We start from the raw sequence: 13,903 nt of genomic DNA, 5'->3' as shown, positions 1-13,903 counted from the left end.
CTACCGCTGCAGATTGGTATTTCATTTATAACTTAGAGTCTAACAGAGTTATCTGCAGGCACTGAGGTATGTCTTAACCAAGGTTACATATGTGTCAGAAACAAGACCTGAATCTATCTTCATGACTAAATCCTGATAAAAAGCCATCTCTTTATCCATTATCTCTCACTGTTGCTCTTGATGTTAATAGTTAATAACTATTTATTGCTATTGATAAATGCTTATTGAATGGGTGTTTATAAATAAATGAATACATTATATAGCACGTTGCAGCAGAATGGGCACCCTATAAATCAAAATATATAAGTTCAGGCCAAGAATGGTAACACAAATGTGTAATCACTATCTTGGGAGAGTCTAAGCTTTGGTAGGGTAAATCCAATTAGGTGTCTGCTCTGAGTCTAGCACTAATGCGATGTGTTCCCAAGAGTGAGGACCACCAGGCAACATAAGGAAGGTGAATAGGGACAAATCAGAAAATCGATCAAGTCAGAGCTCCAGAGCAAATCAGCAGTGGTATCAGTGGCTGCTGCTATACTTTCAGCCTGGGAGGGATAGGGAGAACCAGGAAAGAAAGAAAGAAAGAAAGAAAGAAAGGAAGAAAGAAAGGAAGAAAGAAAGAAAGAAAGAAAGAAAGAAAGAAAGAAAGAAAGAAAGAAAGAAAGAAAGAAAGAAAGAAAGAAAGAAAGAAAGAAAGAAAAGAAGAAAGAAAGAAAGAAAGAAAGGAAGGAAGGAAGGAAGGAAGGAAGGAAGGAAGGAAGGAAGGAAGGAAGGAAGAAGAAAGAAAGGAAGGAAGGAAGGAAGGAAGGAAGGAAGGAAGGAAGGAAGGAAGAAAGAAAGGAAGGAAGAAAAAAAGGAAGAAAGAAAGAAAGGAAAAGAGAAAGAAAGAAAGAAAGAGAGAGAGAGAAAGAGAGAGAGAGAGAAAAAGAAAGAAAGAGAGAGAAAGGAAGAAAGAGAGAGAGAAAGAAAGAGAGAGAGAAAGAAAGAGAAAGAGGAAGAAAAAGAGAGAAAGAAAGAAAGAGAGAGAAAGGAAGGAAGAGAGAGAAAGAAAAAGAGAGAGGAAGAAAGAAGGGAGGGAGGGAGAAGGAAGTAAAGAAATAAAGGAGGAAGAAAAGAAAGAAGGAAGGAAGGAAGGAAGGAAGAAAGAAAGAAAGAAAGAAAGAAAGGAAGGAAGGAAGGAAGGAAGGAAGGAAGGAAGGAAGGAAGGAAGGAAGGAAGGAAGGAAGGAAGGAAGGAAGGAAGAAAGGAAGGAAGGAAGGAAGGAAGAAAGAAAGGAAGAAAGGAAGGAAGAAAGGAAGGAAGGAAGAAAAAAAGGAAGAAAGAAAGAAAGGAAAAGAGAAAGAAAGAAAGAAAGAGAGAGAGAGAAAGAGAGAGAAAGAGGGAAAAAGAAAGAAAGAGAGAGAAAGGAAGAAAGAGAGAGAGAAAGAAAGAGAGAGAGAAAGAAAGAGAGAAAGAAAGAAAGAGAGAGAAAGGAAGGAAGAGAGAGAAAGAAAAAGAGAGAGGAAGAAAGAAGGGAGGGAGGGAGAAGGAAGTAAAGAAATAAAGGAGGAAGAAAAGAAAGAAGGAAGGAAGGAAGGAAGAATAAATAGGTTCAGGTCACGTTGCTAATTAGGTTATTCACTTAAATTCTTTCAGTATCAGTTTCCTCACTTGTAAAATTAGCATAATCATGTTTATATTAAGTGTTGGAGAAAGTGCTTTGTAACCCTTAAAATGCTATGTATATAGTAATTGATATTATTTTTGTTACAGCGTATTTGAAAATTCTTATCTTGAACAGAAAACAGCCATAAAATTTCCTGAAATAATATATTCAAAAGAAGAATAGCAAGAGATTTATCACATATGAAACAAAAGTCAAGTGTGAAAAATGTGAGAAAAAAACTCTCTATATCAGGTAGTGATATATATCCTGAAAAGTCATTAAGCCACTTGAAAATTTCAGTCTCCCTCTGAAAACATAAAAAAGATGCAAGTAGTAACAATATCAGTAGTCTATTTAGAACTTAAAAAAACAATATTTTTTTTTTAAAGTCTCTCCAATTTTTCTCGTTTGCTGTGGCAAAAAAAATCTAAGTAATATGTTGGGGGTAGATATGACTTTTGTCAGATTGGTAAACTGAGGTACAAAGAAAAAAACCCAATTTTTCTGAGGTCAGAAGTGTCAACTGTAGAACCAGTTACAGAATCAAAGACTTCTGGTTTTCACTCCAATATTCTCTCTACTAGATTTCAGTCAATGAATCAATTAAATAGGTTGGTTGATAAAGCGTCTATCATATTCTGTCAAAACTCTCACCTCATGTTCCAAAATGGCAGTGATCTCAGAGCCTCCATATTCTCACTTTGCAGGACATGCTACTTGGCAAAGGTTAGAAACCAGAGGCATTTGACCAACTGTGTCTAAATAGTAACACGGTAATACCTACCTTACTAGTAAGAAAGGAGTGGGAAAATAACAGTGTTATTTCAGCAATATTTCTTTGCATGATAGCCAGATATTCCTGTTTCTTCCGTCTATGAGTGTACATTGGAAATGACTAGCTTACAGGCCTGTTGTTTCTCACACTCTGACCTAAATACTTAGTTTCTATATTCCCTTGACATAACTCAATCCTTCACTCTCTGGGCCTGAGTTCTTGAACTCTACTGTCTGATGTGGATATGCCAGTGGGATTGGGTCTGTAGAATAGTTAATATTTAGAAAGCTCTTACTATGTGCTAAGAGTTATGCTAAATACTTTACAATTATTGTCTCCTTTGATTTTCAAGACAACCCTGGAATGTAGGTGCTATTATTATTCCTATTTAACAAATGAGGAAACTGAGGCAAACAGAAATTAAGTGACTTGACCAGAATCACACAGCAAGTAAGTATCTGAGATCAGGTTTGAATTCAGGTTTTCCTGACTACTGGTCAGATACTTTATCTACTGCCTCTTGAAACAGAGAATGCCAATACCTGAACAGGTATGTCAATTACAACCTAATGGATAAGCCATAATCTAGATGTCTTTGCTTAAAGACATCTAGAAAGGGGAAACCCACTATATCTTGAGAGTGTACATTTCATCATAAATAGGTCTAATTATTAGACTGCTTTTCTTCACATTAACACTAAATTTTCCTCTTTGGAATTTCTAACTTCTATCTTTTTGCAGTTTAATTGATTTTTAATATATTTACATTACAGATTTTTGTTTCTACATTATTATTTACATAACACTCCAGCTTTGAGAGAGGTCTCTTTTAACAAAGTAAAATGATTAATCAAATTAGTGAAACAGTGACTTTGTCTAAAAGTTCATGCAACATTTCACATCTGTAGCACTCCTGTACCTCTCTATCAAAATAAACACAAAAATTTATTTTCTTTCCTTTGCGTTCCCAATATAATGATGATGAAAAGAGAAAACAAAGAAAGGAAATTTCTTGTATGACTTGAGTAACTTCAATTCCTTTTTTTTATTTTTTAAAAGTTAATTTAATTTTAGTTTTCAACAGTCACTTCCATAAGTTTTAAATTTTCTCTGCCTCTTCCTCTCCTTCCCCCTCTTAATTCAGCTTTCTGAAGCTGAGTGGAACAAATCTACCCATAACAAAAATAGTCATTTCCCTAGCACCTTGCATCTATCATCCTGACCTAATCCTCATAGAGCGCTCTGTGAAAAGCATTATGATTACCCCCATTTTACAAATCCATTAGTTTTTCCCCTATCCCATACTGCCTCTTCTAACTAATAAGGAGAATTACATTCACACTGGAGGCAGAGGCTGAGCAGACGTACTTGAACATCACAGAAGAAGCAAACAATAGGAGAGCCTTGGCTTAAAGAGAAAGAGTAAGACAAAAGCCAGTGAATCGAATACAAGTGACAAGTGGAATCTTGCGAACAAGTTGTACCAACGCTGCTATATGCTAACTTTTCTAAAGGCCTGGTAGAGATGCCTCAGTTTCCTCAGCTGTAAAATGAGGATTATAATAGCACTTACCTCCCAGAGCTGCTATAAGAATCCAATGAGATATCTGACTCAGCCCAGTGCCTGCCATATAAATATTTATAAATATTATAATTATAATTATAATATTATAATTATAAATTCTCTTCTTTTCCTTTTCCCCCACCCCAACTTTATTTGAACAGTGTGTTTACCTGATGATCATACAGGGCTCTAGCCCTCTGAAGTCTTCTAACATCGATATTTTTTGTCCCTTTGTCTTGTTGAGGAAATAGTCATTAAGGTTTAACAGCCCAATTTCTAGCCAAGGAAGCTTGGTCCACTCATTTAATTTCCTATGGAAAATCATGCTAGCCCAAGTCAGTGAATCAAACAATCCTCCTTTAGCTTGTAAATCAATAAGAAATTAAGAAGCAATTAACATGAAATGGAGAGAAAAAGTCATAAAACTTACAGTGACCAGGAAGTAAAACTCTTCCCTCAAGGAGAGCTTTAAAAAACTGAACAAAAGAGAAACGAAAAATACAGACTAGTTGGTTTCTCCAAAGTGCAAAGAATGAATCACAAGTATTATTAAAACTATAAAATGTCTCCTTTTTCCAGTGATTGAGGCAAACATCTAAATTTACACAAACATGCCCTGCTGAAAAGGCAAGGACCCAGCAGAGATATAATGGAATGAATATCCGTTGTCCAAATAATCATTTCATTTAGAGCATCGAGGCTACATTTTAAAATTAAATCTGTCATTTTGAAACAATATCATTGCTGCTTCGATTTCTCTCCCAATATAAGAAGACCAAGGATGCCTATTATGTTAGCTCTATTGCGAGAGAGAGAGAGAGAGAGAGAGAGAGAGAGAGAGAGAGAGAGAGAGAGAAGGAGAGAGGGAAGGGGTGAGGGAGAGAGCCTACATTACAAACAAAACATTTTGGGTATGGGTTCTTATTTTCCTCAGGACTGGTCATTAGAATTATAGACTGAGAAACCAAATTATTAGGTTTGGACTCAGTTCTCCAACTGATCTTTTGACTAACCTTGGAGAAACTGTTTAACCTCACTTTGCTTTAGAGGTCACATCTGGGGAAAAAGATGAATAAAAGTTGCTGTTTCCCTTTCAAAAACACTAAGCATGGATGAATAAGTTAATATCTGCTAGCATTCTGGGGTGAGGTGTGATATGTCTATGGAGTATGGTGATTCAGTGTACTGATTTGTTGCTTAAAGAACATTACCAGAAAGTAAATGCTGTTGAAGGAAATTCTGTGAGCAAAAGAATGAAAAATAAGAGATGAAAGAAAGAGGATACCTTTCATAACTATTCAACTATAAAAGGACACAAAATTACAAAGAGGAAATCATTACCATTGCAACCAAGGAATGAGGAAGAGTGAGGCCAAGTTTTTAATCTATGTCTCAAGGGGTTTGACAGCAAGCAGGCAAGTCACTTACCTTTCAATGCAGCTCTAATCAAATGTTTTCTGCAAGGGAATCAAGCAGCAGAGAATCACTGAGCATTACTGTTTTTATGGGGTAGTTGATGTTATAAAGTAAACAATGGATGCATGGGGTCAACGATGAATGAGACAGTGTGCACTATAAGTATTTTCTCCTCTGATTGAAAAGTGTTTTTTTAAACAAAATATGCCATCTTTTCATTATTAATATATCACACTTCATTCTTCAGGTAGAACAGTATTACATGGGAAGGTACATAGAGTACTTAGAAATCTACAAACCATCAGTAACGCAATTAAAATTGGCATTTGTAAAAGTATATTTTGATCTGCATTCCTGTTTTTCCCACTGTGAAATCACATTAGGAAACAATGTCCTGCTAATTAAAGCTTTGTCACCCATAAGACCTAGGTGAATTGCATTTGTAATCGTCTGTGAGGCAGAAACAATTTCTTCTGGGGAAACTTATCAAAAGTCTAAGACTGGATCGTTTACAACTCTGTTAATAAATATAAAGGAGACAGTCCTTGATATTAGTGCTGTGTTCTTATCCCTAAACTGAGTTTAAAATGTCACTTGATCTGAAAGTAAATGTAAAAATATTGTTTTGTATTTACATATTAAGAGCAATCAGGGGACAGTGGTACTATTGATTTTTTTTACATAGATTGAGTGGTCTGAGAAAAGCCACAACATGAACCTCAGTGCAGCAATGAATTCTACCTAGCTAGATCAAAGAGGGCAAGGAAAATGGCTCACTTGCCTTTGTTCCTATGATTACATGAGATTTACCTGCAGGATTAAAAATCCTGGATGAAACAGCCCTTTGATTCCTGTCTGCTTTGACGAATATAGGTAACTAGGGCAATCTTCAAAAACCTTTACGATTTTGACACAATGGAAATTAGGAGAACCAATAACTAGGAATCTTTGCACTTGGGCAAGTAATAAATCCACACTCTCATTAAGCTGCTTACACCAGGGGGCTGGTCAGCTCTGTACTGACTGCCCAGAGCTGTTGTTGACAATGCCCTGACCCCTCCACCATTTGGTCCACGGTCCTTCCCTGGGGTTTAGTTTATCCAAATCAGTATCACTGTATAGGATCTCTGTCCCTTTCTATCTTCCTTGGCTGAGACCTAGGAGGATACAAAAGAGGCTCTCCCACCATCCTGAGCCCAGTATCCTAGGAAACACGTTGCCAGAGCAACATTCTAGGATGCTGGGAGGAAGAAGTAGATGTGGAAGGAGGCATCTCTATGGCCAGCAGGAAGCAAGAGCATTGCTACTCATCACAGGGGCTGCTGGGATCGCAGCAGCCCCAATCTGGGACCAGCGCCTTGGTTCCTATTTCTGGCAGGTCATGGCCACCACCACTTTCAAGATGGTGATGTTTTAGCCTTCAGCACCTACAACAGTCAGAACTGGGAGAATGGTCACTTTTCTATACTATGTCAGACATGCCTTGGACACATCCCTATATCCAGATGACCAAAGAAAAGTATAGAAAAGAATGAAAAATTTGTGCCAGGCTGTTGACAGTGTTCCACTTGGTCCCAGTGTTCACATGCATTTTAAGAAGCCTGAAGTCTGTCAAACCTGCTTTTTGGACCTAGCACATGGCTTGCCTATTCAAGTCTGTGATGCAGGATTGTCCCTTAAAGATGACATGCCCAAGTCTGATGTGAACTAACAAACTACACCCAGAAAGTTGAGAAAGAGGTTTCTAACTCTGATGGAACTTGGCCAATTGTCCTTGGGAAACCACAGCTAGCTATCAGTGACATGCAGCTCAAATTGGCTTGGACAGCATCTTACTGCAAACAGAATCATCCTCACATTTATTCCTTCTGGGTGAAAAGAGAATGTAAAGGAGGAGCAGTGTGTCCGTATAGACATGAGAAGCCTATGGATTCTGATGATTCTCTTGCTGATGAGAACTTTAAAGATAGCCAATATGGTATTAATGATCCTGTGGCAGATAAACTTCTAAAACAGGTTTTAACAAAACTTTTCTGGATCCACCAGATTATAAGACCATCATCACCCTAGGTGTTGCTGGCCTCAGAGATACAGTCAGAGAGGCTGATCTCAGAAATCACTTTTACCAGTTTGGTACCATCTTAAGGATAACTGTCATATAGAAGCAGCTGTGTACTTTCATCCACTTTGCTACAAGGTAAACTGCAGAAATGGCTGCAGATGTCTTTCCACAAACTGACTATAAATGGGCACAGGCTTAATGTGAAATGGGGAAGATCCCAGGAAGCCAAAGGAAAAGGAAAGGAAAAAAGAAGGAACCGCAGACTGGAATTAAACTGGAGCCTGTACCAGGACCTCCTGGAGGCTCTTCCTCCTCCTCCAGCAGCTGAAAAAGAAACTTCTGCCAATTATTTCCAACTCTCTTCCCGTGGTCCTCCAGCAGTGGTTAATAATATCCTGCCCCTTCTTCCTGGGATTGTACCTCCACCCCATAAGGTTTTGGACCATATATGTTCCACCCAATAGGATCACCAACTCCCTTAATGCCAACTCCAAGACCATTCTACTATCCTTCTCAGGATCCCCAGAGGATGGGGGCTCACACAGAAAAACACAGCAGTCAGTCCCTAACATCCCAAGCCAGCTAGGTGTCAAAGTGAATAAAGCAAGGGACCTGAAATGAGGAAGCACTGAGTTCAAATCTGTCCTTAGACACTTAGTACCTATGGGACCTTGAGCAAGTCACTTAACTTTATTTGCCTCAGTTTTCTCATCTGTAAAATGAGCTGGAGAAAAAAATGGCGAACTACCCCAGGATCTTTGCCAGAAAAACCCCAAATGGGGTCATGAAGAGTCAGCCATGACTGAACAACAACCCTAACATTCTGCGTCAGTGTTGAGGGTCTGAGAAGGAAAGGCAGTTTAGAAATGTAACAGATAAATACTGGAGTAAATACTTTAAAAGTAGATGTTTCTTCCATCCTTCCATTAGTAGGCTCATTTTGATTAATTATTTCTGCTAACTAGCTGCTAGTGAATAGCAAAAGGACAGCTGTTAGTCATCTCTAAATGTAGTACCCTAGGTAAAAGTTCCAGCTGCCCATTCTAGTTGGAGTCCTATTCTTTAGGAAGCATTCCTATGAAATTATTTTTAGGCCATACAGTTCCCATAGAGAAACACTAAGATTCTGATTGAAGAGTTGTGGAGTGGCAAAAATCAGATTCAAACGGGAAATTATAGTTATAGACAACCTATAAAAACTCTTTACAAATGGACACCCTCTTGCCTTGTGTGTTGTGTGGGTTTGTGTGAAGGTTTGTGGAAGGCCACATATGTGGTACAATTAGAAATTCTAATCTAGCACCATGTCATAGAGCTATATAAGGTTAGCTCCTAATATCCTAGTAGGATGCCATCTTCCCTGGCAAGAGGGATGGGTGCCAAAGATTCTTTAGAACTTCAGTAGCACAGGAAGTTGATAGCTTCTCCAACTTGATGAAACCTTGGATGCATGCAGGCTACTTCCACCATTCAGTGAAGACTATAGGAAATTGTATTAAATATATATATCTATCCTTGAGTTATCTTCTGCTAGATCCTTTAAATAAAATTGTGTCTTTCCCTAACATTGGTATCCAAGTTCTCATTGTACCAGATGCAGATAGCCTATGATAAAGAGTTTATAATTTAATTTTCTACATACTGAAAGGTCACATTAATTGCAATTTTAGATATTATTTTCAATCAATATAAAGTCAAGGAAAAAGCAAAACAGGCATAACTAGGCTCACATAGAGCAGGAAAATGGGTATAGTCAATTTGTTACAGTTGTTATTGGTTTTGTTTTGTTTTTTTAATAGATCTGTCATTTCATTGGCATAAGGAATTCTTAGTGTGGAAACTCCCTCTCCAGAGAGACATCAGCTTATGGAACCTAAAGAGTTGCTTTAGGCACTGAGCAGTTGTGACTTGTCAGGATTTGAACCCAGGTTTTTTGACTCTAATTCTGGCCCACTAAGTTATTAGTGCTTGGAAGCCCTCTAAAGAAGTGCTCTTTAAACTCAAAACATTTTTGTCTTGTATATTTCTATCATTAGAAAGTGATCATAAGATGTCTTGAAAGAAAGACCTGGAAGCAGTAAGAGATTTTGAAACCTCCAATACTCAATCCACCCCACAAAGGCACAATGAAATAGAGCTCTACAAGCCTCAAGATGTTGGAAGACTTTTTAAAAAGTGATATAAAGACAGGGTATGCTGGAATGAGCTCAAATTTTCAGTGTGAGCCTCAGAAATTAGTAAGAGCTACAAACAGGGGTTTGATTTATTATTTTGTTGACTGCTTAGACATAAGAAAATGATAGAAGAAAGGTCCATGCAGATCAAACTTCAAAGTGTGTCACGTGTACATTTTGTTTTCCTCAGAGATCTGGTTATTAAATATTTCCCAGCACACCTCAACATTGAGAAGATGGAGGCAGAGAACAGCTGACCCCCAAAGTGGCAAGGATTAACAGGTTGACAAAGAATAAAGGAATGCAGTGAGTTAGTTCTATAAAGAGCCCTTCTCAGGCCAGGGAGAGGGAAGAGGAGGAAAAGGGGAAGAGGTATAAAGATGTCAGCATAGAAACAATAAATCAGATGATATTAGAAAGTAGAATAGGAGGAGGACTTAGGCACAGAGCAGGAAGAAAAAGGCAAAAAGGAAAGTCAAAACCAGATAAAGCAATACAGGTGGAAGAAGAAAATTAGTTCTATTAAGAGGATTCTAGGGAAAAGCAAATCATGAGCCAGAGGGAAAGCATAAGCCTTCCTTTTGAGAGAGTGGGAATCATTGGCAAGACAATGATGACAAAATCAAGAATCCTAGGAAGCAACTAGCATAAGAAAACTAGAAACAAAACATGGGGATGATGCTGCTGTTTTCTCCTTTCTGAAATCCCATAGCTGTTCCTTTTTCACTTGGCCTTTCTCATCCTTTATTTCTCTCCAGGAATGGAAAAAAACAGGCAGAAAATAATTTACAATCATGGATTATCGGTATCCACAGTCCATCTGTTTAGCTTAACCACAGCAGAATGTGTGAAAGCTTGTGTCTTTGGGGAGATGGGCACCATTATGTATCAATGAAATAGACTGAGTCCTGAAACCCTGGGTTCTCTGTTAAGTTCTACTGGCAATGGATGGTACGATCCTGCTTGGAAACACCCCCAGGCATTCAATTTAGAGGATCCTTTATTTTTTCCCCCAAAGCAGTCAATTGTTTCTAGAACAAGCATTTGCAGTACATATGCCCACAAAGGATGGGCACAGGCATCCAAAAGTGAAACCTCGAAACCCCCACTGGCTACAGAATTTTATAGAATTAGAAACACTGGACTGCTTAAAACTCATCCTGGCATTCATTGTTGCAAAATGATTGGATTCATGTCTCATCAAATTTACATTGTGCAGCCTGAATGTAGTATGATTAGGCATTATTTTAACAACTACATTAAAATACAATTTAAAATAAAATGGCCCTTCATATCATACTAATATCAGTGTTTTAAATAACAAAGGGGATTTTTTTTAAAAGGAAAGGATTAGCATTTAGTTTCAATCAGTACAAGCAATACGATTCCAGTTGGTGTCTCAAAGATTCAGGATTTTATTAATATTCCAGAGATGCATTTGTGTTGCCTCTGGGCACGCTGAAAAGCCACTTAAGCCGCACTTAAAGCGGCACTACAGGATCAAATTGATGTGCATCAACCATTTACAATAAAACTTGATTATTATAAAGGCATACATATTTGCATAATTACATGTTTGATTTTTTGATAATGCAGCATACACGGCGAAATGTTGCTCCATGTAGAAACACATCATCAAAAAGCACCATCTGCCGTACCATTTAATGCACTGCACACTGATCGAAAAATGGGGAAGATGGATTTCTGAGCATCAAAGGCAGGGGGGGATGCCTGAGTTGTATTTAGACAGGAAGTATGGACAGTGAGTCTCCTTTAAATGGGGAAAACAAAATTCATCGAAAGCAGAGTTTAAAGAGCCCTCATCCACTTGCCTTCAAACATCACCGTAAACATTTAGAAGTCTGTGGTACCCAAATATTGTATTATCTGTTAGTACAGCATCACTGTATTTGGTCTTCTTTCAGTTCTAGGGACTATATTTGGAAATGGAACACTTGGGAATAATTGCTCGTAAACAGAATTATCTTTAGAAGATCATCCATTATGTAGGGATAAGGGTTGTGGGGTTATTGTTTTTTCTTCTTCTTTCCACAGTTCATCTTGCTCCAAAATCTCAGTTTAAGTGTATTGGCTGTATATCTGACTCTATATGCAAATAAAAATAATTCTGTGATTACTGCTTTGTCAAGCAGTAACTCGTGGTTACTTAATTTTTAAAAATGATAATATAATGTCTCATTATTCATGAGACTGGGCAACAAATCACAATTGCAGGGCATCAAGATAGAATTACACATTTCTAGAAGGGGAATTGATACCTTAGTCATAGCAAATAGAACATTAGACCCTTCTTCAGGCTTTTATCACCTCCCATGTGGTCTTTGTCATGTCCTCCTGTGTTCATTGTATCATTTCCTCATCTGAAATCCAACCTCCATATATTTGTCTAGATGATAATCCTGAAGGTCGGGTTTGTCTGCCTATGCCACTCCTCTGCTCAGTAAATTTCAGTGGCTCCCATTTGCTACAAACTCCTCTATTTGGCACTTAAAGTCTTTTTATGCTCTGACTCCAGACTACCTTTCCAGACATTACTTAATTACATTCTCTCTACTTTTTCCCTTCTTGGTGCCTTTTACAGACTGTTCTCATGTCTCAAATCCCCTGGTTTCTCACTTCAACTTTCTGGAATTCCTAGCTTCCTGCAAGGCTTAAGTCAAACGCTAAGTTCTACAGAAAACCTCAATCTCCAATGCTTACCCTCCTTGGAAATTAATTTCATTCTACTCAGTATGTATTTTGCAGTTGCTTAACCACATTCATATTGTTGTTCCCCAAGAGATCTAAGTTCCTTGTGGTATGAGAACTACTTTGTCTTAATTCTTTGTATTTCCAATGTCTAGCACACAATTTCTGACACCTAACTGGTGCTCCGTAGTGCTCATGAAATGAGTGCATGAATGGGACTGGAAGGGATCTAAATGATAATGTAGTGTAATCCTTTTATTTTAAAAAATGATGGAACCGAGGAACAGAGAGCTTATGTGACTTGTTCACAGTTAAACAACTAGGTAGTGGGCAAAGCAAGAATTGGAATCAAGGTCACATGACTCAGTCCATTGTGCTTCTCACTCTACCTTGTCACTATAATCTGAGTAGTAATATTATTCACCAAGTATTAATAAAGCAATTACTGTTAGCACTGTTCTAGGATCTGGGAATACAAGTACAATGGAAAGAAAAACAGTCACTGTCCTCAAGAAACTTCTATTTTAATGGGGAAAGACATGTAGCAATGGATGTTGCTGCATATGGCTCAAAGGGATACAAGAATAGACATACTCGTAGCAGCATTTCCCTCAATGTTTCTCCAAAGGAGACTTTAGTTCTTGACAAAAAGGGAAGTAGCAGTTTGGGGCTGGAGGATGCTCAGTGCTCCTTAGACAGAAGACGTACCATGTCAGAATTATATCTCTCTGCTCCCTTAAATATAAATTGAGGAGGGGAACCTGTGGTATTGAGGTCTTGTGTGGCCTTCTAAATCCTTCGGTGAGTCCGTTTTACAGGGCAAATCCTTTTGTTAAAGGGATCTGTTCTGTGAAGTTTGGCTTCAGTCAAAGGGCTACACCTGAGGACCTAGAGGGCAACATGTCATCTTGAGGCCACAGGTTCCCCACCCCTGGTTTAGGAGATAGACATTTTAGGTTCAAGTTAAACTCCTGATTGTTGTTTAATAGGGGAAGGAGGGGCCCAAGCTTTATATCCAAAGCATGACTTCTTGTTCCACACGCCATTTCCACAATGAAAACACATAGCAAGTAGCAAAGAAACCTATTTAAGTTAATAGCAAACCAGGAACCAGATGAAGTGTATTTATGAGAATATATACCAGAAAACACAAATTGAAGGAGCTCTCCCATTGGGAGTGAGATAAGTTAACTCAACTAAGACAGAGATAGTCCCAGAAAGCACCCAAATGGGGAAACTCCCCAAAGTGTCTGGTGTAGTAAGCAAAGAATAATGACACGACTAAAGTTCTACCTGTCAGCTTCTTTGCTCCATCAAAGGGGTCTCTTGTCTCAAAAAAGATTGGAAAGAAGAAATCAGACTGAAGAGACCTGATCTTTCTTCTTTCCACTCTCACCAATTCTGTCCTGCACCCTTTACAGATGTGATATTGATCTCTACCAATAAGGAGTGTTATAAAATAGATTTGAGGGTTCAAGTTATATGCATAAAAGGAAACTGAAAAGAGTGTATCTGAAAGTAGTAGGTTTCACATGTAGAGGAATATTTTTTTAAGTAC

At 38.1% G+C, this 13,903-nt stretch overlaps 1 pseudogene; it reads left to right on the top strand.

Annotated features, from left to right (window-relative positions):
* Window positions 1-6,657: 6,657 nt before the first annotated feature.
* Window positions 6,658-8,201, top strand: LOC140522969 (pre-mRNA-splicing factor RBM22-like; annotated as a pseudogene).
* The last annotated feature ends 5,702 nt before the right edge of the window (window positions 8,202-13,903 follow it).

Source organism: Notamacropus eugenii, chromosome 2 (assembly GCF_028372415.1).
Source record: "Notamacropus eugenii isolate mMacEug1 chromosome 2, mMacEug1.pri_v2, whole genome shotgun sequence".
NCBI classification, from domain to species: Eukaryota; Metazoa; Chordata; class Mammalia; order Diprotodontia; family Macropodidae; genus Notamacropus; species Notamacropus eugenii.
The sequence above is the reverse complement of the archived record's forward strand: the minus strand, read 5'-3'. Positions and strand labels throughout refer to the sequence as shown.